Below are 25,441 nucleotides of genomic sequence, written 5' to 3' on the forward strand. Positions count from 1 at the left end.
CCTCAGTTGCTTCCTCAGCCTGACGAAGAGTTTTTAAACCCCAAAACCTGCTAAGGAAAACATTTCCAACTATTTAAGTTGGTCTAATAAAAGATATCAGTTTCATCCAAAGAACCTTGTCTGCAGAAAAGAAAACAGTACTTTCCAGACAAAAACCACGTCTACAGCATATTTTATTCAATTTAACAGGGATATTTTTTTAATAGTTGTACAAAATCAAAACTGAATGATCAATTTTTACTCTTAGGTAATAATTGGTTGTGACTGTGCCTTCATGCCTAATACTTCTATCTCATTTTTAATATGCAACTAATGCTGTTAAATTACAGTGCTACACAAAATAATTTCTGTTCACAAATGTGCAAAAGTCTACAATCATCATTTAATTCAATTTGGATATACCCATCATTCATAGAAGCTCTATTACACAAACTATGGAATATTATTTTATGCAAGTATCTATGAACTACACATTGCATAGCGAAATGATGATTTCACTAATATAATTTCATCAAGAAGTGATGATGCTGAACTTAATCATGAGAATAAAGGCATGAGCAATTTTTGGAATTATCAGAACCTTTAGGTGAAATAAGCTACACAATGACCCTTTTAATCCATGAAATATAAAGCAAGAACAAAAAAATTAAATAAATTATTTGGAATGACATGCCTGTAGGATGTGATAGTACATGCTGCCACAATATGCACAAGTTTAATAAAAAAAAAGTGATCATGAACAAAACATTAAGTCATTGATTATTTTAACCAAATGGTTATTGTATCAAAACATGGTGAATTATAAAGCTTTAAATGTACCAGGAGTTGGGTGAAAGAGTTAAATCTATCATATTTAAAACAAAAAATTGAATGATATTTTTGTTTTAGTTGTTTCCTGTACCTCAAGAAAGAATTTTCACATTTTGGGTCAGACAAATTCAGAGGACTCCTGCCTATGTAATATTTTTGTCTATTACCAAATAAAATAAAAGTAATAATTTAAAAAGAAGTCTCTTGCTCTTGTGCAAAGCTTCAGTCACTGATTCAATTCAGAAGTGATTTGGCCTGATTCAGTGGCCAAATCTCTGAATCCAAATCAAATCAGGAGACTCATTAATCTCTCCCAGTCAAATCGGAAGCCTCCGATTTGATTCAGAGGGATTTGATGATTCGGACATAAACACAGCTTTATATGTTTTTTCTGCATATCCAAAGTACCAGGTGGCTCATGAATGTTGAGATGGTGGGGCAAATGGAGCGTCTCACAGGACTGCGGGGGTGTCCACAGCACATTCAATGGCAGACCTGGAAACGGACCAAAGGCACTTCTGGTCCACTTTCAGGTCTGCCATGGAGTGGGTGCGGGGAGACCCCTCCACCCCCCAGGTTTGGAGACTGGTGCCTCCTGGGTCTGAGGGGGGGCACCAAGGGTCCCCCCACAGCTGATCACCTATCTGGGAGGGCACAAGGGGATATGCTGCTGAGCATGTAGCCCCCACCCCCACTCCATCCACCCCACCATCTCAGCTATTTGCTATTGTAACATTTTAAACCTAAGTTTAACAAACTTCAGGAAACAGCTGTTCTTTTAAAAGAGACTTAAAGTGACTAAACACTACGTTCAGACACTCAGTTTCTCCTGGGAGTATCACTTCTGTCCCAGGAGAAACCATAAGTGTACAGATGTCCAGGATTTTTCTCCCAGAGCAAAAATGGTCCTTCCAAGAAAAAGAAAACCTGGAAACAACTAGAGTTATATCATTCCCAGGAGATTTTCTCCTAGAAGAGCTAATGTCTGTACAGCTTACCCTTCTAAGAGAAGCCACAACACTATTTCCACCATCCTAAGCTGCTTTGCCACCCTCTTCCTTCCAGAGACAGTGTGTCACTAAGGCTGAGTAGGGAGCAAAACACACCCACTTCATACTCTGAAATTGTTGCTATGGAAACACAGTCTGACTGAGCAGTCTGGGTCAGCCAATCAGGGAGATGCCCTGTGAACTGCTGTTATCTGTCTTCAGGTAGACAAAGGGTCGTCTTCAGAGCTGAGATGTTTTTCCTAGTGGCCCCATAGCTGAGCAGCATCAGCACTGTAAGCTCTCTGTTCTTCAGGGTCTCAGCATTTGAAAAGCTGTTCAGGCATCTCCAGGTAAGTTTTCTATCAAGAGAACAAACCCAGATGAATTCTCCTAGGTCATTTTCACATGTATACACAGCCAGAGGATAAAAAGTCTGGCAGGTCAAGCCTAAAAGTGGGCAACAGATACAAAATAGTGTACAGAAGAATGCCTCTGTATGGCCAAATAAGAGTAGAGAAAAAGAAGTAAAAGGTCTGATTATTATGGCTGTGAAGTAAAAAACAAAACAAACAAACAAAAAACAATACAAATATAAATTGCAGTTGCAGTTAACTACTTTTTTAGGGCTCTTTTCTTTCTTCCATTCTTCCTTCCTTTCTTCCCTTCCTTCCTTTCTTTTTACTGCCCATAGTTTTCAGGGAGAATTGTTGGCTTTTTTTCCACATTAATTTACTTCAGGACAAATATATTTATCATTTTTCCAGCTCTACTAACAAGACATTTCATACAAACCCTTGGCTTCTGAAAGTAAAATACAACATGCTTGCTGGTAAAAAAATACTTGGAAAAATATAATATAACAATAGCCAGTAAGGTAACTTGATTGACAATATAGAAAAATACAGAATATAAAATAATATAGAAAAGTACTAGTTCAGGGGACAGCAGGGCAGGCCCTATGAGGAGAGGCTATGGGACCTGAACCTGTTCAGCCTCCAAAAGAGAAGGCTGAGTGGGGATCTTGTGGCCTGTTATAAACTAGTCAGGGGGGATCAGCAGGCATTGGGGAAGTCCCTGTTCCCCCAAGCACCGCTAGGAGTGACCAGGAATAACGGTCACAAGCTGGCAGAGGGTAGGTTTAGGTTAGATATCAGGAGGCGCTACTTCACAGTCAGGGTGGCTAGGGTCTGGAACCAACTTCCAAGAGAAGTGGTGCTGGCTCCTACCCTGGCGGGTTTTAAGAGGAGGTTAGATGAACACCTTGCTGGGGTCATTTGACCCCAGTACTCTTTCCTGCCATGGCTGGGGGGTCGGACTAGATGATCTGCTCAGGTCCCTTCCGACCCTAGAAACTATGAAACTATGAAAATAACATATTCTGACTGCATGCATACTGGTTATAAAAGAAAGATTAAGTACTGTGAGAACTCTGCTGTTTGTCTGTTCATCACACCTACAAGTCATAAACAACAAATATCAATCATAGTTTCTGTACTGAAAAATGAGTCTCTCATAAACTGGGTTTTAATCACATTAATTGTGGTTTCTATACATAGGAACAGAATTTTTAAATCACACATCATTCAGATTAATTTCATTTTGAAACCACAAACAATTAAGGTAAAAGACAGTGTTAAGAGTCCAAGCCTCACATTGTCATATACATACACTTCTTATGGGTTTTGTCAAATTGCAGATCTCAAGATTGGGCCTAAACACAATTCAGGCACAATTTTAGTTGTTATTTATACAATAAAAACAACACCTAACGTAAGTTAGCAGCTCCCTTTTGTTCATATTAATGATCACTGAAAAGTAATAACTTAACAGCTGTGACTTATTTTAACAGGATTTTAATCATACAAACACAAGTTGTTTCAGCAAAAATGTGTTGACCACCCCATTTATAACTTCAGCTTCCTGCTTTACCCCTCTTGTTCCCAATTCAATGAAACACTTAAACAAACAAAATAAACAGAGCACTTTCCATTTGTCAAATCCCACTCACTGATGGGAGCTGAATCAGACTTTAAGACTGGGAACTTTTAAGCAGGTGCCATCTCTGCATCTTTCTATAAAGCACAAAACATATTTCTGGGTTCTCAAAATTAATAATCTTTAAATTAATTAGAATTACTATCAGGTACGCACAAATTAAACCCCTATGGATAGATCTAATTTTGATATGACTACCTCAGCAAGGGGCTTAATCATGCTTTCATTGAAGTCAATGGCAAACTTAATGGAGCAGTATCAAACTGTAACTGTTCTGTATTTCATCCTGAGATAAACACATGGAAAATAACATATCTGTTAATAACAGGGATATTCAAAATCTTTTACCTACCTGTGGGAATTCATCACATATTTTGACATAACTTCTGGCAATACTGATTTAGATGTTAGTGTTACTGGAAATTCTCATAGACTGATGTGTAGTTCTGACAGAGAAGTTGTGTGGAACATAGGAATAACACACATTTTTAAAGTTTTCAACACTGAGAGACCAGGGATTCATTTTCAGCCATATTTCCAAGACAAAATTCTTCTCAAACACTTACCATCTGCGAAACAATATAGTATTTCATCTAGATTGTTTGGGTTTTTTTAATTTGTGTTTTGTGATTATAACTGAATCCTTCACATAACAGAAGGTATAGCCTTAACATTCATTCAGTATCACTGTACTAGAGTTTTGGTTACTTAAATTTATATTAGTGCTAATCCTATAAATAAGGCTGGTGTCTTGGAATTTTGAGAGGTCATAAATCAAATTCCTTTAGGGGCAGGTGGGCTTAAACTGAGAGTACTCAGTTCTCACCAGTCCTGGGCAGGTCGGCTGCACATGCAAACATGCCAGCACCAGTCACTAGTCATTACTTTTGGTAAACTACCAATTTGAGAGTTTGTGCTGCACTTCTTTAAGTCCAGAACAGAGTTGAATCAAAAGCCTTAATAAACATGATTGTAAGAACATAAAAATGGCCATTTACTGGGTCAGGCAATAGGTCCCACTGTGGCAGGACAATAGATGCTGAAAGGCAGAGTGAACAAGGTATGACCAGGGATTTTCCCTTATTCCTCTTCCACTTACAGACTCCAGCATTTAAGGTCCAGAAGTTCTGATTCAGAGGCTGTATCATTAACTCTGAATGCCACTGGAGCACCATCGAATCCTTTTTTAGAATACAGTGGGCACAAAGTTGGTTGCATATGGCAAAACTGTAGCTGCATAAGGCCTATAGCCTTGTATATCTGTTCAGATCATTACATGAAGTAGAATGTCACCAGGTAACTTAGATATCTAAAAAACAATGGGTGCATGTACATGAGACATTTATTGTATAGTTGACAAATTAATGGCCCAGTAAACGTCTCAGTGTCTACACATGCACCCCTATTAAAGTCAGCTTTTGTGACCTGATCATAAAAGGCAATCAGGTTCGTCTGACATGACCTGCCCCTAATGAAACCATGCTGGTTGCCCTTGAGCATCATCCCTGAGGCTGGCCCATCACAGATGTGCTCCATGATGATCTTCTCAAAGAGTTTCTCTAGGATTGAGGTAAGACTGATGGGCCTATAGTTGCCCGGGTCCTCCCTCCTCCCTTTTTTAAAAATGGGGACCATGTTGGCTATCTTCCAATCATCTGGCACCAGGCCTGAGCACCACGAGCACTCATAAAGCTATGCCAAGGGCCCTGTGTGACCGCTGGACTAGGGCTCTCCCTGTAGGTGGTTCGCCTTCGGTAGGGGGAACGCTGCTGATCACATCGGATAACTGCGGGTTCGGAGTAGGTCTCTTAACGTCCAGTCCCCGCCTTAGTTCTCGCCTGCCACAACTTGCTATTAGGTTCAGTTAAGGTCAGTTCGTGGGTGCTCCATGGCCCAGGATCCCTCGGCGGTCACATTGCGGGGCTCTGCCACCCCTGCACCCCGGCCTCACGCCACCTCTAGTGCTCTCCCCTCTTTTGTGGGACCAACCTCCTGTTGATGGTAGCTCCCCTTGGCCTGACCTGCCCTTATAGGATTACTCATGGGCCAGCCTGCCCTGGCCTCTACTTCCCCATGTCCTGTTTGGCCCTACACTGGGTCCCAGCACAGGTAGGGCTCCATTAAAGTATCTTTGACCCTCTCTTCCTGAATGTGCCCCCTCGGCTATTCCTGCTGGGGTACCCCTTTAACTGGGAAACAAAACCTGAAAACAACTTAAAGCTTGGCCCCAGGGCCCCTTACTGGCTGGGGACTCCTATTCAGACCTCCCTGGGTCCCCTTGGGCAATATCTGTCGCTCAATCTCTCCAGTACCCCTATAGGTTTCTGACTACGGCCGGCTGGTGGCGACCTCCGCCCGACTGCGCCCTCTCAGGGCTCTTCCGGGTCCTGGCCCCCTCTAGCAGGGTCGTGTCCCCACACCACCACCCCAGCACTTGACCTGGGAGTCTCACGGCTTCAGGTCCGTAATCCGCAGAGCCCTCATCGAACGTTCCGCCAGCTTCTCTATCCTTGTGGTCCGTCTCCGGCCTCCTTGCCTGCCTCTGCTTACTCAACGCCCTGCAGCTGGCCATCGCTGCTGTTCTCTCCTCCGGCTGAGCGGGTTGCAGCTCCTCTCTGGCGCTCTCTGCCCCTCTCACTGGGGAAGCTGCCATCTGCTCCACTCTGGAGCTCTCTGCCCCTCCTATTGGGGAATCTGCCGCCTGTCCCACTCTGGGACTCTCCACCCCTCCTGCTGTGGGACCCGGTCCTGGTTCCTCCGTCTCCCCCTGCTTTCTTCTGTGGCTGCTTTTATCCCCGCCGGCCGCCTGCTCGCAGTGACGTCATCTTCCGGGGTTGGTATAAACAAGCGGCAGATGTGCCGTGTGGGTTTCTCCGCCATCGCCGGTAAGTCCCATCCTAGCTCCCAGGGACACCCTGCAATAAACCCTGCTAGCTCCCTCAACACCCTGGGGTGGAGAGCATCTGGGCCCCCTGATTTGAACACATCCAGCCCCTTCAGAAGCTCTCTAACCTGGTCCTCCCCAACCTGAGGTCTGGAGGCATTCCCCTCAAGTCCGTCTTGCATCACGGTGGGGAAGTTCTGAACCCTGCACAAAAAAATGGAGATGAAGAATTGTTTAAAGAGGTCTGCTTTTTCCCCTGGCGTAACCACCAGATTGCCCAGAGGATCTTGCAGGGGCCCCACATTTCCCGGTGCTTTCTTCATCCTCCCTATATATTTGAAAAAGGACTTTTTATTACCTTTCATCTTGGACACTAGTCCTAGCTCTAAGTCCACCTTAGCTTTCCTGACAGCCCCCCTACAGGCCCAAGCAGAGGAGGTATACTCCTCTTTGGAGACAGCACTCCCCTTCCACCGGTTGTACGCCGCCTTTTTGGCAATCAGGCATTCCCATACACCCTTGGTGAGCCAGGGGGGCTTTTGGGTACTCCTGCCCCCCTTGCTTTTTGTTGGGATGGTCACCCCTTGGGCCCTGAGTATCATCTCCTTAAGGAACAACCACTCATCTTGGGCACTGAGCGCCCCTGCTCTCAGGAACCCCAGCGCCTCTCCCACTAATCTCCTCAACACATTGAAGCTGGCCCTCTTGAAGTCTAGGGCTACTGCCTTGCTGCAGGCCCTTGACACCCTGCACTGGATGGTGAATTCCAGCAAGTGATGACTGCTATCACTCAGGTGGTCAAGGACCTAGAGGCCTCTTACCAGGTCATCGCTTGTGGCCAGGACCAGGTCCAACAGGGCATTTCCTCTGGTGGGACTATGCACCTCCTGAATTAAGTGGAGGTCCTGTATCTCGGCCAGGAACCTCCTGGAACGGTCTGACCTGGCTGACTGTTCCTCCCAGCAGATGTCCAGGTAATTTAAATCACCCATGACAGCTACATCCTTCGCCTTAAGTGCCTGTGCAAGCTGGCCTGAAAATTTCCGATCCAGCTCCTCCCCTTGGTTGGGGATCTGTAGTAGACCCCCACCGTTAGATCCCTCTCCCCATGACCCCCTTGTATCTTGACCCAGAGCACTTCCGCTTGCCCTCTGACCCCATTTTGCTGGCAGAGGATGTGTATTGCTCCTTGACATAGAGCGTCACACCCCCGCATTTCCTTCCTTCTCTATCCCGCCTGCAAAGCCTATAGCCCCTAATGCTAACTGCCCAGTCGTGGGATGAATCCCACCAAGTTTCTGTAAGCCCTATTATGTCTGGGTCTGAACTGGCTATTCTGAGGGCAAGTTCTTCCTGCTTATTCCCCATACCACGAGCACTGGATATATATGCATTTAAGGCCCTGCCTAGCTATGTGTGCCACCCCCTGATTTGGGAGACTGTTTGGAACCCTGTTTCTTACCTGGGCACTCCTTGTATTTGTCACCTGTCTTGCACGGGTGGTGTCTCCTCATCTTCCTGCTGCCCCCTCCCCAGGAGATGCTAGTTTAAAGCTTGCCGTACGAGATCAGCCAACCTGGAAAAGAAGATATGCTTGCCTTTAGGAGAGAGGTGAAGTCCATCCCACCCCAGCAATAGACTCCACAGTAGGGTAGTACTTGTATTTTACAAGTACTACCGTGCTGTGGAGTTTTTTCATATGCAGCAGCACACATGTAGATACTCGCCCAAGTGGCTGGGGCACAAGATGTTTTAGCGCAGGCCTAGCCAGCAGCATCCTGTGCCTCAGTCAGCCACTCTGCAGCACGTGGAGCCCAGTTGGAGCAGGCCAAGCTGGCAGAGGACCTGGGGGATCAGTTGGACAGACCAGGGCTGCTCCAACCAGGGCTGCTGTGCATGAATAAACTCTGGAACAATATGGTCCAGAGTTTTTTTGCTCCTGGGCACACATTCAAATGGTGTGCCTGGGAGAAAAAAACTCCAGAGCAATAAGGTCCAACGTTTATTTGTGCACATTAATCACTTAGGATCATAGGAAAGTAGGGCTGGAAGGGACCTCACAAATCCATCTAATCCAGCCCCTACTCAGAACAGTATTATCCCTGACTAAACCTTCCCAGCCAAGTTTCTGTCTAATCTGTTCTTCCAAGGATGGAGATTCCACAACCTCTCTAGGTATGCTTAACCAACCTCATCTTCAGAAAATTCCTCCTCATCTCCAACCTACATTTCCTCTGCTGCAGCTTGAGGCCATTGTTCCTATTCCTGTCCCCTAGTCCTACCCCCTAGGGCCACAGAGAAGAGTTCATATCCATCCTCTACAACCACCCTTCATGTATTTGAAGACTATTTTGAAATCCCCTCCCCTCAGTCTTCTTTTCTCCAAAATAAACATCCCTAGCTCTTTCAGCTTTCCTCATAAGTTTCGCCTCTGAGGCCCCTAATCATTTTTGTCACTCTGCCCTGAATTCACTCCAATCTGTCTACACCCTTCCTGAAGTGCAGAGCCCAAAGCTGGACACAGTAGTCTAGGTGAGTCCTCACCAATTATGAATAGAATGGAAGAAACACTTTCCCTGATTTGTAAGTGACACTCCTGTTAATATAAGTTTTGTTGGCTTTTTTGCAACATGAGCACACTTGTTTCATATTCAGCATATGATGTGCTGTAACCCTCAGGTCCTTCTCTGCAGTACTTCAGCCTAGCCAGGCATTCCATAGTCTGTATCTGTGTATGCAAGGAATCTGTCAAAAGTGTAGGACTTTGCACTTACACTTGTTGATTGTCATCTCACTAATTGCAGTCTGTTTTTTCAGTTGGTTGCCTCACCCTTACAGGGTGGATCTAAAGGGGGTGCCACAGCATAGTTGTGCCCCATTTCACAGCAGGCTGCAGGAGCCACATCCAGAGATTTTTAAGTCCCAAAATAGGTAAAAATTCCACCCCTCTCAGCAGCCCTCCCCTTCCCCTCAATGTTCAGTAGCACAACCACTCCTTTCCCATTCTGTGCCCCCTACTACCACTCTCCTGTTGTCCTTGGCTGTCCCAGATTTGGTGGGGGGACTTCAGAGTCAGACTGTGAAGGGACTTGGGCTCAGCCAGGAAGGAATTCCTCCTTCCTGCCAAGTTCTGGGTGTTCTCTGCCAGACTGGGAGCCTATACAAGGACAGGGGAACCCATCCACCTCTTCCACTGCCCTTGCCCCTGCTGCTGTCCCCATCCAAGCCAAGCTCCCTATGCAGTCACTCAGCCCCAGCTGGCATGTGGCAGGAGTGGCCAGGGCAGCATCAGCATCAGGCAGGTCTCATTGCACACAGAGAGGTAAGTAGAGAGAGGAAGGAGAAGAATGGGTATGAATGGTGGGGAAAAGAGAAGGCAGGCACACCATAAATAAAGCAGAGAACCCCATGGATCATTTCAGGCACCCACCCACCTTCTCAAACACACACACAGGGTTGTTAAGCCTCTATACCCTACCAACCTCCCCATTAGATTCGAAGGACACCAAAGAGTTAAATCCCTCTGGAAATTGACCTACTGCCTAGCCCTGACCAGAGGTGCAAAATACCAAGCAAAACCCCACATGAATGTAAAGTTTAACAAGTGTATTAAGACAAGAGCCAACAAAACCAAACACAACAGTATACAGACATAGTATACGGTGCTATAAACAGTTAAACTACAGAACAGCTAAGGATCCGACACCAATCTGTCTCCCAAGGTGGCCGACCATCACCCTAGAGAGCTGACAGGCAGGGAAGGCCTGCTGTGCAGCCTCACACTCCTGAGGATTTCGATGCTGTTCCCTCAGATGCAGGTGGGTACTAAGCACCCCAGAAAAGAGGCAGATGATACTTTACCCGACCAACACGATGTACAGAAGCAGTTGAGTGGCCGGCAAATGCTCAGGTGATCAGGACCCTCCTGCCATTCCTCCTGGACACTGTCCCACGCACACACTGTTCTCACTCGCTCCACAGTCACTATATGACGGGTTCCACAAACACAAGTACTTAAAAACTAAATCAGTTGTGCATGCACACACGTGTCCTCAGCCAAAAGAGGGAGAGAGCATGAGACAGAGCAGGTCTCAGCGAGCTCTAACTCTGATGATGATGACCCCCCAAAGCCACCCTGGCCCCTACACCAGGCAGGCTTTATAAAGTCCGAACCACGCCACCCGTCAATCACATGCAGATCCAATCATTACTCTCTCAGTCAATGCCAATCAAAGTTAATCACAGATACGACCATACAAATCAACCTATCCCAATAACTCATAATAACTCATTAACACAATGGTCCTAACTGCCATGGTTCCCCTGGTTACCAAACAAACGACTAGGTATTGGTCAAATGACTCACTGCATATGCTCGGCTTTCAGAAGTGGGTCATGACTTCATTAAAGTTAGGGGATCAAACGTTCTAAAATACTCCAACCTCTCGTCATCCTATGCATATGTAACAATGCCAGGACTCCACTGTCTACAGGAGGGAATGGAAGGGGCTTGCAGCTGAGCACAGAGAAGAAAGGAGTTGCCAAGGACAGGGGTGGATTCATACCTGCTTCAGGGATTCAATAAAAGTTTCAGGCTGCTGTCCCCATGGCATGGTCTGCCCGCCCAATGCGGAGTTGGGGAGAAGGCTGGGAGCCAGGAACGCAGCCATCCCTACAGTGCTGGTCACTGCTCCCACACCCCACTTTTAAAAATCCTGGATCAGCCTATTCATCTATATCTACTATAGGAGTCATTATATGAGGACGTATTCCCTTGGATGTAGTCTTAGCTCCTTTTTGAGCTTTTCCCCTTCCATTATTCTTTGAAGTTTCTTCTGAAAAAGCAGGGCTCACCCTTCCAGAACTTACTGAATTTTAATGGTATTTTAATTTTAATTTTAATGCAGTTCAGTTATCCATTTATCTCTGTCAGGAATTAACTCTTACTCCATTTTAAGGTCCCACTTGTGACTTTTCTCTTAATCATCTTGTGACCACACTTGACCTTGATATGCTGCATTGACCTTCATCCACTCCCTTCTGGTATGTGAGACTTCAGCCTTACATTTCAAACGTATATTTGTGTGCAAATTGTACTCACTTTCTTCTACACATTTTATTGGAATGGTTTGGCAGCTGCCATAATTTTCTATGCACAGGGGGACAATAGGGCCCCTATTTAGGGTTTGGTCTGTTGAACTTTTATAGATTTTTCCCCTTAGAAATTATTTTAAATGTTTTTGTGACATGCCCACCTGCGTGTTGGTCACAAGCTGCACTTGAAATAATAGCATTTAAACTCAGTCCAAGCACTGCACATATATGAGGAGTGGTTTCTCTTCAGTCACACTTCATTCATATGCTTGTCCTGAAGTGAAGTGTTTTTTTCCCCTCTCTCTGTCTCTCATACACTCCTATCTACTCCCCACATTTTCCTTTGGCAGTTCATTTGCAATTCATTTTGAAATATTTTAGCAACCCTGTCATCCTACATAATTTAAACTCAAGTACCCCCAAAACTTTTCTGTGATTTCCTTTTGCTATAAGATATAAAATCAGATCTGTTCAACCCTATGTTGGCTACCAATAATTCTTCTTGTTTCTGTCATTCCTTAATTACTTTTGCCTTAAGTCTTTCACTTATCAGTAATAATATTAAGAAGAGCCTTTCCATCATTGTTAATTATAAGTGTGACTGTGAATAATTATTCTACAAGTTTGTGGGTTTTATTTTACATTTACATTTCAGGGCTAGAAAGGATAGAATTCCCTATAAAAAGTACAGCTAAGTATATAATTCACACTGAATAATTTAGTTGATGGATATAGTCTTTATTCATGATCACAGCGATATCTATGAAAAGGTCATAATTTAGTTTTTGTGAAGTCAACGGAATATCTCCAATTTGTACCACTTTAATCGAGAGCAGAATTTGGCACCAAATATACCCAAATTCCAACACAACGTACTTAGAACAGCTCCATATCATTAAATCTGCAGAGGATCATAGAATTATAGAAAATTAGGGTTGGAGAGCACCTCAGGAGGTCATCCAGTTCAACCCCCTGCTCAAAGCAGGACCATCCCCAACTAGGTCATCCCAGCCAAGGCTTTATCTAGTTAAGTCTTTAAAACCTCCAAGAATGGACATGTCACAATCTCTCTGGATAACCTATTCCAGTTTCTTCACTAGTGAGAAAGTTTTCCTAACACCTAAGGATACTCTTTTGGCTCCCCAAGCATATCTGTAAATTGTGTGAATCCAGTTCTATTTTTGGCTGCTGCAATGTGAGGCAAGAGCACATACTTGAAAGCTAGCCACCAAATGGGGACTCTGATAATTGTTAGAGTCTGCACTAACATCTGGCTACCAGTTGGTAAACACAATATCAGACAGGTAAAGTTCTGCCTTATTCTGCTCACAGAATAATTCATTAATGATTAATTTAATCTATGGCAGTCATGAGTAAAGCCCAGATTTAAACTTTCTGCCTGTTCTAAGTGACTTTTAGTTTCTTCTCTGATTCACAAATTGTAGCTCTCCAATGAAAGATTACTACTCATACATAATTTAAACTAAGGAATTTAGGACTAATTAGATCCCTTAGGCCTGTAGCTGAGGAATCATTTGTACACGCTCAATGGTGCTTCATAAAATACATGGTAGGACAGGTGTTTTCCTCAAACAGCTACATTGTGGACATGATTTAGTCTGTAAGATTAAATACACAACAAAATAAGGAAAAGCTGAAAAGGGACAGGATTAAATAAATAATTGTAACATGTGGGCTATTCCTTTAAGCACTTTAGCTGTGTTTGAAGGGCCTAGCATGGCAAGGCATTCAGGATCCTGTCAGCATTGGTGATGCATAGGGGGTGCATGCAGGTGCACATGCACCCCCTGAAATTGGCCGTGCACCACCTGAGATTAGCCACTGCTGACACTGCTGGGGGCATCTCTGCCCCTCGCTGCTGGCAGCATCTCCAGGCAGTTGCTAATCACCGCTGATCACTCCGAACACTGCTGGTGGCATCTGCAGGTGGTCACCAATTGCTGGTTGGCGCTCATCACCGCCCCCCACCCCGACTGCCACTTGCAGAAGCTCCCCACTTGCCACTGCCATGCCCCCACCACCAAAACTGCCCGCCGCCACCTGCAGGCGGTCACCATGCCCCCCCAGCCTCAGTAGGCACGCAACGTTCATGCCTGTCAACTTGTAGTAAAGCATTCTGGGAGGAAAGGTGAGCCAAAAGTATCTTGTCTTCCTCAGCAGAAAAAAAGACTGGACCAGAAAAGAGACTGGATCAGAACAGACTGGTTTGCAAGAACTCTATAGTCAAGGAGATTAATAAGCAACCTTGAAAAGGTGTCAGAGGAATCTCAGGAAAAAGAAGATACTTGACTGTGATACAGAGCCTGGAGGGGATAGGAACGGTAGCAGGTTTGCAGACAGAATTCTGGATTATGGTTGTGTGGTGGTCTGTTTTATTTTTAAAGTCACTTGAGTGGTTCAGACAAAGCCTATAAAATATTGTTGTGTTTTTGTATTTATCTTGTACCCTGGAGGGGATGCACTCTTATGTTTTCTAGCAAGTGAATCCATCCGTTGCTACAAAGGAACATCTGACAGAACAAATTTAACTATTCAGGAGAATACAGGAAACTGAGGCAGAAGTCTCATCTCATCTCATGCGGCCACTCGCATGATCGGGGGCAGCAGGGCAGGCCCTACGAGGAGAGGCTAAGGGACCTGAACCTGTTCAGGCTTCACAAGAGGAGGCTGAGGGGGGATCTAGTGGCCTGTTACAAACTAGTCAGAGGGGATCAGCAGGCACTGGGAGAGTCCCTGTCCCCCCCCGAGCACTACGAGGAACGACTAGAAATAATGGTCACAAGCTAGCAGAGGGTAAATGCAGACTAGACATCAGGAAGCGCTACTTCACGGTCAGGGCGGCTAGGGTCTGGAACCAACTTCCAAGAGAAGTGGTTCTGGCTCCTACCCTGGGGGTCTTTAAAAGGAGGCTAGATGAACATCTTGCTGGGGTCGTTTGACCCCAGTACTCTTTCCTGCCATGGCAGAGGGTCAGACTTGATGATCAGGTCCCTTCCGACCCTACTAACTATGAAACCCGTGGCACATATCCCTCAAAAGGGCCTCTGAGTATGGCATACAACTGATCAGGGAGGGAACAAGGAACACAGCAGAAAGCAGAGCAGTGGACTGGGAGAAAAAGATCAGAGAGACACTCAGGAAGGGTGTGGAGCTTGCCTTGTGACATACCTGCCAGAAGGTTTGGTTCACACTCAAATAAGTTACAAAGATGTCTGTGGGGAAATAAAGAGAAGCTAAGGGACTCATGTATCCTTTATTACTCTTTGTATTTGAGTGCTTCCCCATTGTTCACATATTTATTTACAGATGTTTTACATACGAGGAAATTAAGCACAAAGGGCTCCAATAAATGTGCAGGACAGCTGCTCTGACACACTATAATTTCAGTGTGGTGGAGTGTAGTAATTACTGTGCTCCAGCAGACTCCAGCATCACATGTATCAGTGTCCCCATGCTGAAAAATGGTGGCAGGGAGCTTTAAACTAAAGCTCATCTGATGAACTTTAGTTCAAAGTGCCCCACCACCATTTTTCAGCACAGAGATGCTGTGACGCACTGGGTGCTCTTAATTAGCACGGCTCTCAGAGTGCTATCCTCCCTTAACAAGTCTCTGGCTAAAACTAAAACTCCCCAGTACCTTTTTAAAAAACAGGTAGGTAACTTTTTCTTCACTATTTTTCATTATCCACCACCTCAGCTCTACGCACTTCCAACTTGAACTTGAAAAAGGTAGCAAAGCACTATGAGAAAAGGCTGCTTTCATATATTCAGTTAAATCAATAGTCAAATCTTTGCATCATGCCCTACACACCAACCAAAAAAAAAAATCCATCTTTTCCCAAGAGAGTCCTTGCTCAGTTTGGTAGGAGGTTTCCAGGTGAATTTTTTGGGATTGAAAGTTTATACAACAAAAGTACACCCACCAGCAATTGGGTGCAAGCTCTGATGTAATTGCGCTGACTTCAAAGAATCATAGGATTGCAAGCAACCTCAAAGGGCATCCAGTTCAGCCGGCTGCATAGATGAAGGATTTGCTTTTTCTTAAGCCAGCCCAAAGAGAGGCTGATCCAGCTTCTTGAACACCACCAGTGAGGGAGATTACCTAAGAAGTTATGCCGCAACTTAATTTGGCCCTTTAAACACAATTGCAAGTACTTGCCAGCTGTAGCTGTTGCCACCTTTGCTGAGGGCTGGCTTTTCCAAGCAGTTCTCTTTTAGACAGGGCTGGTATTGAAGAACCAGTGACAGCACTGAAAATGGATGACATGCAGGCTGGAAAGAAAGCAGGGGGCAGAGCAGCCCACTGCTTCAGCTGAGCTGACACTAACATGATTTGGGTTGTGCCGTTCATACAGAATGCTGGTATCAGCTGAGCAGCCGCTGCTTGGGATCAGCACTTCATTTTCTTTATTGTGTGTAGTGACTTTTTAAAGTTATTTAAGGCTCTGGCTGTAACTCCATTCCCAGAAGGCAGCAGTTCCAGGAATAACGTTAGTGCTGGAAGTGCTCAGTCCAAATGTACTACTTCTGGAAAGGTTGTGACAGCTTTGTGTGTGCGTGTGTGGCTACATTACAAGAAGATGTACCCATAAGTAGAGAATATTTTTAAACATACTTGTCTATGAGGAAGCCTGCTAGTGTTTGTTCCAAAGTCATATATATGAATTGAACAAATAGCTGTATAGCCACGAACAAGGCATAAAAAATGTGAAGCAATTCCATAAATCTGAGTCATATTTTCTATGACAAATAACCATTATCAATCTCATGCTAAGTGGGTGTTTAATTTTTCAGAAATCAAAACAATTGGAAAATAAAATCTTCCATCACAGCAGGCAACACTAGAGTTCATTTCTCTTTAGGTGTCACAGAGCCCCACATTCCCATAACCCAATTCAATCTGAAATAATCAGACAGAGAAAATAAGTTCTAAAATACATAAATGTCACATTCACTTCCCAAGCGCTTTTGAACTGTGTAAATCTGCATCTTTCTCAGTCTCTGCTTTTACAGTTCATCTGACTAACCAGCCATGCTGTTTTCTTTCCACTCATACTGCAAATACAAAAACAAAGCTGTGAAGTAGACCACACAATCTGTTATGTTTCACAAGAAAAATCAATCCAATGACCATGTCATGCTCTTGCTTCTTGGTGAAAAATAAATACTCCTTGTTTGAATGTGCTTCATAGGCAGCATATCAATGAGCTAACATTTTTTTTAGATTAATTCCTTGAAAACAATTCTGTCATATCATTTCAGCAAAATGTGAGTATTGAAAATCCCTTTCTATCTTCAACTCATATTTTGTATACGATATCTGCCCCCATCCATCTACCAACTCAGGAACAACTTTAAAAAAACAGTCAGATTCAACATTTAAAATGATCCTCTGTGCAGCTTTTAAATTTATAGGACTGCCACAAATACACCAGAGATAATATAAGCAGACACTGATTTTGTCAGAAGCAGTGTTTTGTAGCATGGTTCTTTAGCAGTGCCTCCAATGTGCCAGGCACAAATATGTCTTCTCTTTGAACATTTTTCTACTATTATCACTGTTTCCTGTGTTAAAAAAGAAAAAAGCTATTGTAACATATGTAAGGAAAATTCCACTTGTGTTTGAATTTCACTTTTTTCCCCCCCCTTCTCACTCTTAAAATAGATTCAGGAATTGATACAGTCCCAAAATCTTGTTTGGGGCTTCTTTTTCTTTCTCTTACACTGCCCATGCCTTTGAGATGTCATCATTGTTGTTTAATTGATACTATGCAGTAACCTTCTGCTCTGTTGGCTTTATCTTTTGGCAATGGAAGATTTTTTTTTTTTCTTTTTGACTCAAGATGCAGTTCTTGTGACATTGCCCAACTGTGGAGAGTGGCACCAAGAGCAGAGAATGTGCAGGCAGGTGCTTTACAGGCACCAGTGGCAGCATCAACAGCATCTGCATAAGCAGGCTGTGTCTTGCCAGGTTTTCCACAGTGCACAGTGAAGCAAATTGTTTCTCTTCCCAGCTCTAAGATGCTGGTGAAGGCTGTTTTATGTTACTGAATAAACACCATACCAGAGGTTCAGGATGCTCTGCACAAGTTTGGAATGGGCACTAATGTACAAGCCTGGCCAAAGTGTGCATAGATACCAGTCATCAGCAAGGCTTTTTGTTGAATAGTAGGTAGCCAATACCCATTTTATTACACAGGAAAAAAGAAAAACATTCACCTATAAGCTTTTGGTGTCAATGAATCAAACAAACGTATTTAATTTTTTCTGTTAATAAAAGTACTTTACAAGGGGGAAAAAAACATATATTTCCTGAGTCTCTAAATAGACTTCATTTTATAAAGGCAGTTTAGAGTCTTGCTGAGTGTATAAAGGGAAAAAAGGATGCAAGGGGCCCTCTCACTTTGGGATCAGGAGAGTAGATTGAGAATGCGGCAAGGGCCCACAGCCACCAAAGGTAAATCAGTGCTCTAATCTATGGACAGAGCAGCAAAATTTTTGTAACTTTGCTTTACCATGGCTCTGGGACAGGCTGTTCCTTAAAAGCAACAATGTCAGAGTACTGTTACTGGTTAGCTTTAAACCATTCACTCGCTGTGGAATGTTAGGTGATGTTAAAGTCAGAACAGTTTTCAATGCAGTTGCTGTTTTAATGCTGTCTCTAACCTGCACAACTGCAGTTTACTACTACGGGACCTGGTCAGAAGCCAGGATTTGATCCCTCCTCTGGGAGTGCAGCATGCTACCCTGGGCTTTATGCTGTTGCCACCCAGTGGCTCCACTACCAGTGCAGAGCCACTGAGAACTAACCACCGTGACAGCATGGACCCCAGGGAAGCAGGCCTCCCTGCTCTCATCAGACTTGGAGCTAGGCAGCCCCTTCCCCTGCTAGAAACATGAGCCTGGGGAAGGAAGCCATGCCCCCCCGCCCCGACCAAGATTCTTCTGGCAGGGAGACAGATGCCCAGATATGGGGCAAAGGGGAGGGCCATGTGCCTGGACCCTACCCCAGGGGTCAGAATAAGTCCTCTGGGGGTCCTTAGAGCCAGCAGTATGGGGCCATATGGACTGGGGTCATATCCACTGTTGATAGGTGGTGGTGTTGCCTTGGGCACAATACTACACCCAAGGCAGTAGAGCTTGGGAGGATGAAATGTTTGTCAGGTAGAGAGGTTGGGAGCCATGCATCTTGGGATGCTGAATGACTGCAAATTGGTCACTTTATTTCCATGGAGCAGACTAACAATACCTACCTCGTGCTAGGTAAAACAGCTCAAAGGTAACCTTCACCTGAAGGCGTGAAATGCTTAGAAGGTCCTTAACAGTTTACTGTTCAGATGATCCCATTTGAAGTGCCTTTAGAATGGGTTAAAGTTAACCTACAACACTGTCGGGGAATAAAGGCCCCAAGGTCACGGTGGGCCGAGGGTTCGTATACGGAACAGGCGGGATTAGTGGCGAGGACTCTGAGCGGTACGCGGAATCGCGCGGTTTCAAAAATAGTTGAATTGTATTTACTTACACTTCTGTAGCGTAGGTAGGAAGTTTGCTTCAGTTACAGTGCTACCAAAACGAACAACAGAGGGGTCTGTTGGCCCACGGGGTTCCCGAGTGAGCCCTTGCTTTCTACCCCGAAGGATAGGTGCGGCTGCCCACTCACTAGTCCCAGGGCTGGTCAACAGCTCATTAAAGGGATACGAACAACAAAACTGTAACACATTGTGACGCCAGTCCAAAGTGGAATGAATGCCGGAGTTGATGGAGAACGATGCCGAGGTCAGTGCCGGGTACGATGAGGTAAAGCCGTGATCTCAGTAAGTCGGGTTGACCGAAATTGTGGTCAGGGTCAGTGCCAGAAATCAGTCCAGTAGCCAAAAGATCAAGACAGGAAACAAAGAGGAATCGAATAGCCAAAAATCGCAGCGAGGAAGAGACCAGTGGGCTAGAAGCCCTCCTTAGGAGTAGCCCCTGCAGCCGCAGCCCCTGCTTTAAGGATCGTTCTCTCCCTGTGAAACAGTCCCTAGCCTCTGCTCACAGGTTGAGCACAGTCTCTCCTCCAAAACAAACACACACACACACACACACACACACCACCTCACCACCCCGGGGGGTGGGGAAAAGAGGCGTTCACAAGCCTTTTGTATGAATTTAGTGGCCAATCAGGCTGCTCGCTTCATAGAAATTTCTAGTCCAATTACATCATGCAGTCAGTGAACTGAGCATGTGCGTTAGATCAGATTACCTCATGCTCTGAGTAAACTGAGCATTTGTGTTATGGCAGTCTTGATTGACAAGCCTTGGGGTCGAGCAGGGGGCACATGCTGGGCATGCAGTGGAATTATCCGCTTGCTAGGTTTGTCTGCGCAGGTTCAGATCTAACTCTCTGTGTTATCAGCATACATACAAAATTTTGCTCTGACAAACACCACCCCTGCCTTTAAATGAGTATAGCCCCAACTTTCATTTGTTTTGAAAGGTAACCAACTGTCCGATTTTTCAAAAAATGTTCACCACTCATAAGTCTCATTGGTATCATGTCTCATAGCTATTTAGGAACTAACGTAGGCACTTAGGACTGAAAACTTTTTCCATCTTTTTTATTTTTTTAATTCAAGCCTATCATTAATACTGGAGTTTTGCAAAAGAAAATTTTTAGTGAGCTGTGCAAAAAAATTTGGGTTGTAAATTCTGGAATTTTCCAGATAACTGTCAAAATTATTTTTAACAGGCATATCAATGGAGGAAAAGGTGTTTGTCATTACACTTTTACACTATAATTCGAAAGTTAAAGCAACCAGCTAGGATATGTGCATGACTCAGGTTCAAGTCCCTGACATGCCAATAACAGCCATTAAGGATGTTTTAGTACCAGAATGTAGGCTATTCTAGGGTAAGACGTTTTCAGCCTCTCCCACTGACACCATGGCACTTTGTAGAAATAATTAAAATGCAATTAAGCACAGAATAAAGACTGAATGGATGTTCCATTTTTTGTACTGAGTGGATGCATCTGCACAAGGCAATTTACTGTGGAGCTAACTAATTAACTTCATAGCAAAGTATCACCATCTACACGCGTGCCCCTATTAGGCCACAGTACGCTAATTAACTCCACTGTAGGATATTACTGCCGGATACAGTGACTATCCTACTCGCCACAATGTACATGTAGACTGTGACCAGGGCTGGCTGGGTCATGAGGGTGCTACAGTGCAGGGCTACCTCCCAGCTAGCACTACACTGTTGCACACTTGTGCCCCAGCCAGCCCCTCCACAGCACATTAAGCTGGGGGGAGCAGCTTCAGGCTGGCAGGCTGATGCACTAGGCCCCCTGCGAGCTGGTGCTGCACTGCCCCAGTTCAATGTGCTGCAGTCTCAGGCACACATGTAAATGCTGTACCCAGGAGCAATACACTCCAGGGCAAACTGCACCAGAGTGTATTGTGTTGCACTAATATCATGTGTAGACATGCCCAGTGATTAGCAATAAGCTACAGTGATTCTCTTGCTCTCCGTCTCAGTATTTTATATTTAAGTATTTTATACCTAAATAATATGTACAGAGGGCAACAGCTCAAGCTGGAAGGATTTAGGGGCCCTACCCCATAGCCTGGTGGTTAGAGTATGCTTCCTCAAGCAGAGCAGCAAAGTGAATTCACTTCTATCATGTCCAGGATAAATGCTCTAATTTCTGAGTTGCTGTATAAAACAAGGATGATACACACCTCCAAAAAAATCAATTACTTGCACAGCATTAATAAATCTACTATCTACCACCTGGTCAGGAAATCTGCAAGTTCTTCAGTTGCAAAGCTAAAATACAACCTTTGCAAATGTTCTAGAATTTAATAAGAAAAAGTGATTCATTTTCCCTGTCATTGTCATGCAGACTTAAAAGCAACTTTTACTGTTTGCTTTCATTTTTTTCTGCCACAGTAAGATGTATTCAACATAATATCATCCTTTGCTGTCAAAGCCAAAAGCATCAAGACAGGTAAGCAATATTAAGTCACCTTCATTAAATGCAGTAGATCTATTCCACATTCTCAATTAGGTGGAATCAAATTTGGAGTTATGCCACCTGTATTTCAAGAAGGCACCCTGCTAACTGCCATAACTCATGACAGGACAGAGGTCAGATGATATAAAAATAACCTGACTCTCTACCTCCCCCTCCCCCACCACCTCTCCCCACCCCCATTCAAAGTTCTGGCGGATGATTTTAGGTCTGGCTTACCAGAAAGAAAAATAGCATTTAACATCATGATAATTCAGCTGTCACTGGATCTACTGGCAATATTGCTGCCTGCTTTTACAGCTATATCATTTCATCCTTCATAAACATGCAGACAATTATTCAGATTTATAGCAGATTTGCAACCTCACTACCAGGGTTTTGTGCTGCACTGGCAAAGAAGGCCAATGACTAAGACCTCCAAGGGCTTCTCTTATTAAGGAGAAAACCCCAGAGACATAACTCCTGCACCTTTTCCATCCTCAGGGAAAGTCTATTTTTGGTAAAAGGAAAAAGATGCTGCCTACATGATCTCCATTGCCAAAACAGCTCCTGGGACTGAAACAACCAGGGATTAATTGCAGCAGCCTTTCTGTTCCTCTAATTAATTTTAGGGACTGGTCCAGTTCTTGGCCAGCACCAGGGTCAAGTGACTATAAAAATGGCTTAAAGACATCTTTACTAATTTTTGGACTAAGCACAGACTGTCAAAAATCAGATAATGTGGCCCAAAGCAGTTCTGAAGGCAAGTAATTATCAATTGTTAATAATCAAGCAGGGTCTTTTTTGGGGGCGGGGTTTGGGGAAGGGAGGGTTCTACAACCTGTAACAGTTTTTAACACGTATTACAGTTGTATTGCATAGATACCTGCTATACTTCAAATAAAGGGACTTAGGGCTAATCTAGACTTCTGGGTGTGACTGACAACTGGTCTGAAAAGATGTAGCAGAGAGTATCATTGGAGAGCTGCTAAACCTTCATGGGCTAATATAGAAAGAAGATTATTAGGAATAGAGAAAGTTAATTGTGAGGGAGCGGGGCCTAGGAGTGGCCGTGTACTCCCTAGCACCCCCTACCGTCACATAAGGTGGACTCAGCACCCTCGGATTCTCGCCTGCCACGACTTTGATGATAAATAGGTATAGATGGGAAGCTGCCTTTATCCCCCTGGTGAACGGTGTGAATGTCCCTGCCCCTACTCCGTATGGGGTACCTCTGTGCACCCCTTGTCTTAAGGGCTATGCGTGCCTCCTACCTCCCCTTTAGCACGCCCCAAGCCTCGCAGTTGTTTCTGGATGTTTATCCTGTCCTGGTCCTCCGACCGGCCCTCACTGGCACCCCTTGGGCTCGTCCCACCCTGGTGCCCCTCTCCAGCAACCCCGAGTTTGTCCACTCCCTGGTGCCCCTGGGGCTCACTACGCCCCAATGCCAGTCTCCAACTTCCCGAGGCTATCACGCCGCCTGGGCCGTCTTCCTAAACCTTTGCTAGTCACTCTACTGTCCGAATGCTGGTGGATACCTGATTGGGCTCAGGCGGCCAGAGCCTTACCTGGCCTCTTTGACCCTACTGGGTAATGTCAGTCTCTGAGGTCCACTTAGGCTCAGGCGGCCGAAGTCTTACCTGGCCCTTTAGGCCCTTCGGGGTCCCCAATACTGAGGAACCCCTCAAGGGTCCTTTTTAGTCCCCCTGTTACCGGGTTCCTAATAATCAGAACATGCCCCACCCTGGGGCCTGTGCCGCGCCTCTCACGCCCGCTGCCCCACTCTGGGGCCTGTGCCGTGCCTCTCGTGGCTAGGGCTACAACCCCCACTCAGCGAGCACCTTTCCGGCACCCCTTGTGCTGTGCCTGCTGTGGCACTGTTCGCCTACTGGGCACCGGGAACCCCCAAGCTACTGGGGAGTCCCCGTGAGGTCTCCTCTCACCCCTACAGCCTCACCCGGTCCTCCAGTGTAACTATAACTGAAACCCGAGCCACCTGGCTACAACATAAACAATACAGAGCCTCCCCGCTCATAAGGTAAACTCCAAGCCCCTCTAGAGCTTGCAACCCTACCTCCCTTTACGGTGTTCTCATCCCTAGTATCATTGCAGCCAGTCAGCACGGTAAGGCTGCAACCCCCGGCCCGGCCCGGCACGGCCTGGCCCAGCTCGGCTCGGCTCGGCTCGGCTCGGCTCGGCTCAGCTCCTGCGGCCACCAGAAGGGAACTGCTCCTCTGGCTCAGGCCTGGGCAGTTTATAAGGCCCAGCCCTGCCCCCTTCTGGTCACCTGACCTATCTGGTTGCTGCGGCAACCGGCACCTGAGCTGCCTCTGGTGATTAGCAGCTCCGTAACCCTCTATTAGTCACAGGACACCTCCTTGATCCTGTGACATTAATAATTGCTCAAAAGAAGAAAAAAGAAAAAATGACATCATTGGTATCAGAGTTAATCAGAAACTGTTAAGTTTCCCTATGTACTTAATCCTCATGCAAAGGCAGGATTGTGAAGTCCCACAAGAGGCTGGAAACCAGCTGTACAGGATGATGGTAGGAGAAAATCCTGACCTTTGCTATACATGCTACTGGCAGATAGTTTTGTTGCAGCTTTATTAAAGGATCCCATCTGCAGAAGTAACACTATGATGACTAGTCATTTTTTCATTCAATTCATCACAATTATGTTGTCCTAGATGCACAGAAAGACTCCTCATCACTGCTTTTTTGTGACTCAATCTTAAGGTAAAAATGATGGTGCATTACAAAAGTAGATGCATTTTTAGGACTTGAGCAGGGTGGAATAGAATAGTACTTAGTGCCTACATCCACTTAGATGCCTAATAAATTAATCGAATCTGTCCCAAAGAACTTAAACCTTATCCTACTTTCAGACCTATTAATTAGAAATGACTCATCCCAGGAGTTGCACCAGTATACAGCTGCTTAAAGCTAACATTAATATAATTTTTAAAGTAACAGCAGAATTCCTTAATATTGAAAAATATATATACGAATGAGACTAGAATTGAAATAGAAAAACTAAGTTTTGAAAAATACTTCCTATTTTTAGAATTGTTTTGCAATATACTGAGCTACTATAAGTATAAATGGCACTTTATATGCAAGTGTGCATTTACAAGCTATTGTATTTTGTTAATCTCAAAGCAGTCTCGTCCTTAGGGCTTTTCCCCCCCATCTACTACACACACAGACACACACACACACATACACATCCTGTGCACAGAGCTGCAGGCTCATAAATAGCACTTCTTGTCAGTGGCAATTCGACAGCTAAATTTATTTCCTTGAAAGCCACTTCCCTCATTCCCTTACAAGCCACAAAAGATATACCACATTATCCTTGAAATAAAAGGAACTGATTGAACATAAAGGTGGTCTGAAAAAAAAATTGACCTCCAGCAGTGTTCACAGAGGTAATAGGATAAAAAAAGAGTCAGTGAGGGTTTTTTTTCCCCTTTTCCTAAGGAAGAATTCATAAATGGGCTACTTGAGAAGTGAGTAATATTATCAGGCTTGTATAAAGCCTATTAACAATCACTGCAAAACTGTGGACTAGACATAGATGCCCCCCACACATCAATAGAAAATGATTGGTGATTCATTTTAGTAAGGATGGAAGCAAAATTAGAAAAG

At 44.7% G+C, this 25,441-nt stretch overlaps 1 long non-coding RNA gene across 1 annotated transcript; it reads right to left on the reverse strand.

Annotated features, from left to right (window-relative positions):
* Positions 1 to 211: 211 nt before the first annotated feature.
* On the reverse strand, positions 212 to 8,191 carry LOC149868295 (uncharacterized). Its single transcript, XR_016440969.1, has 3 exons — positions 8,141 to 8,191; positions 6,807 to 6,882; positions 212 to 2,158 (listed from the first exon to the last, which is right to left on the reverse strand). It is a non-coding gene; the product is annotated as an uncharacterized LOC149868295 (long non-coding RNA).
* Positions 8,192 to 25,441: the final 17,250 nt, after the last annotated feature.

The sequence above is a fragment of the Crocodylus siamensis genome, chromosome 3, assembly GCF_052110815.1.
Source record: "Crocodylus siamensis isolate JL-2025a chromosome 3, ASM5211081v1, whole genome shotgun sequence".
Taxonomy (NCBI): Eukaryota; Metazoa; Chordata; order Crocodylia; family Crocodylidae; genus Crocodylus; species Crocodylus siamensis.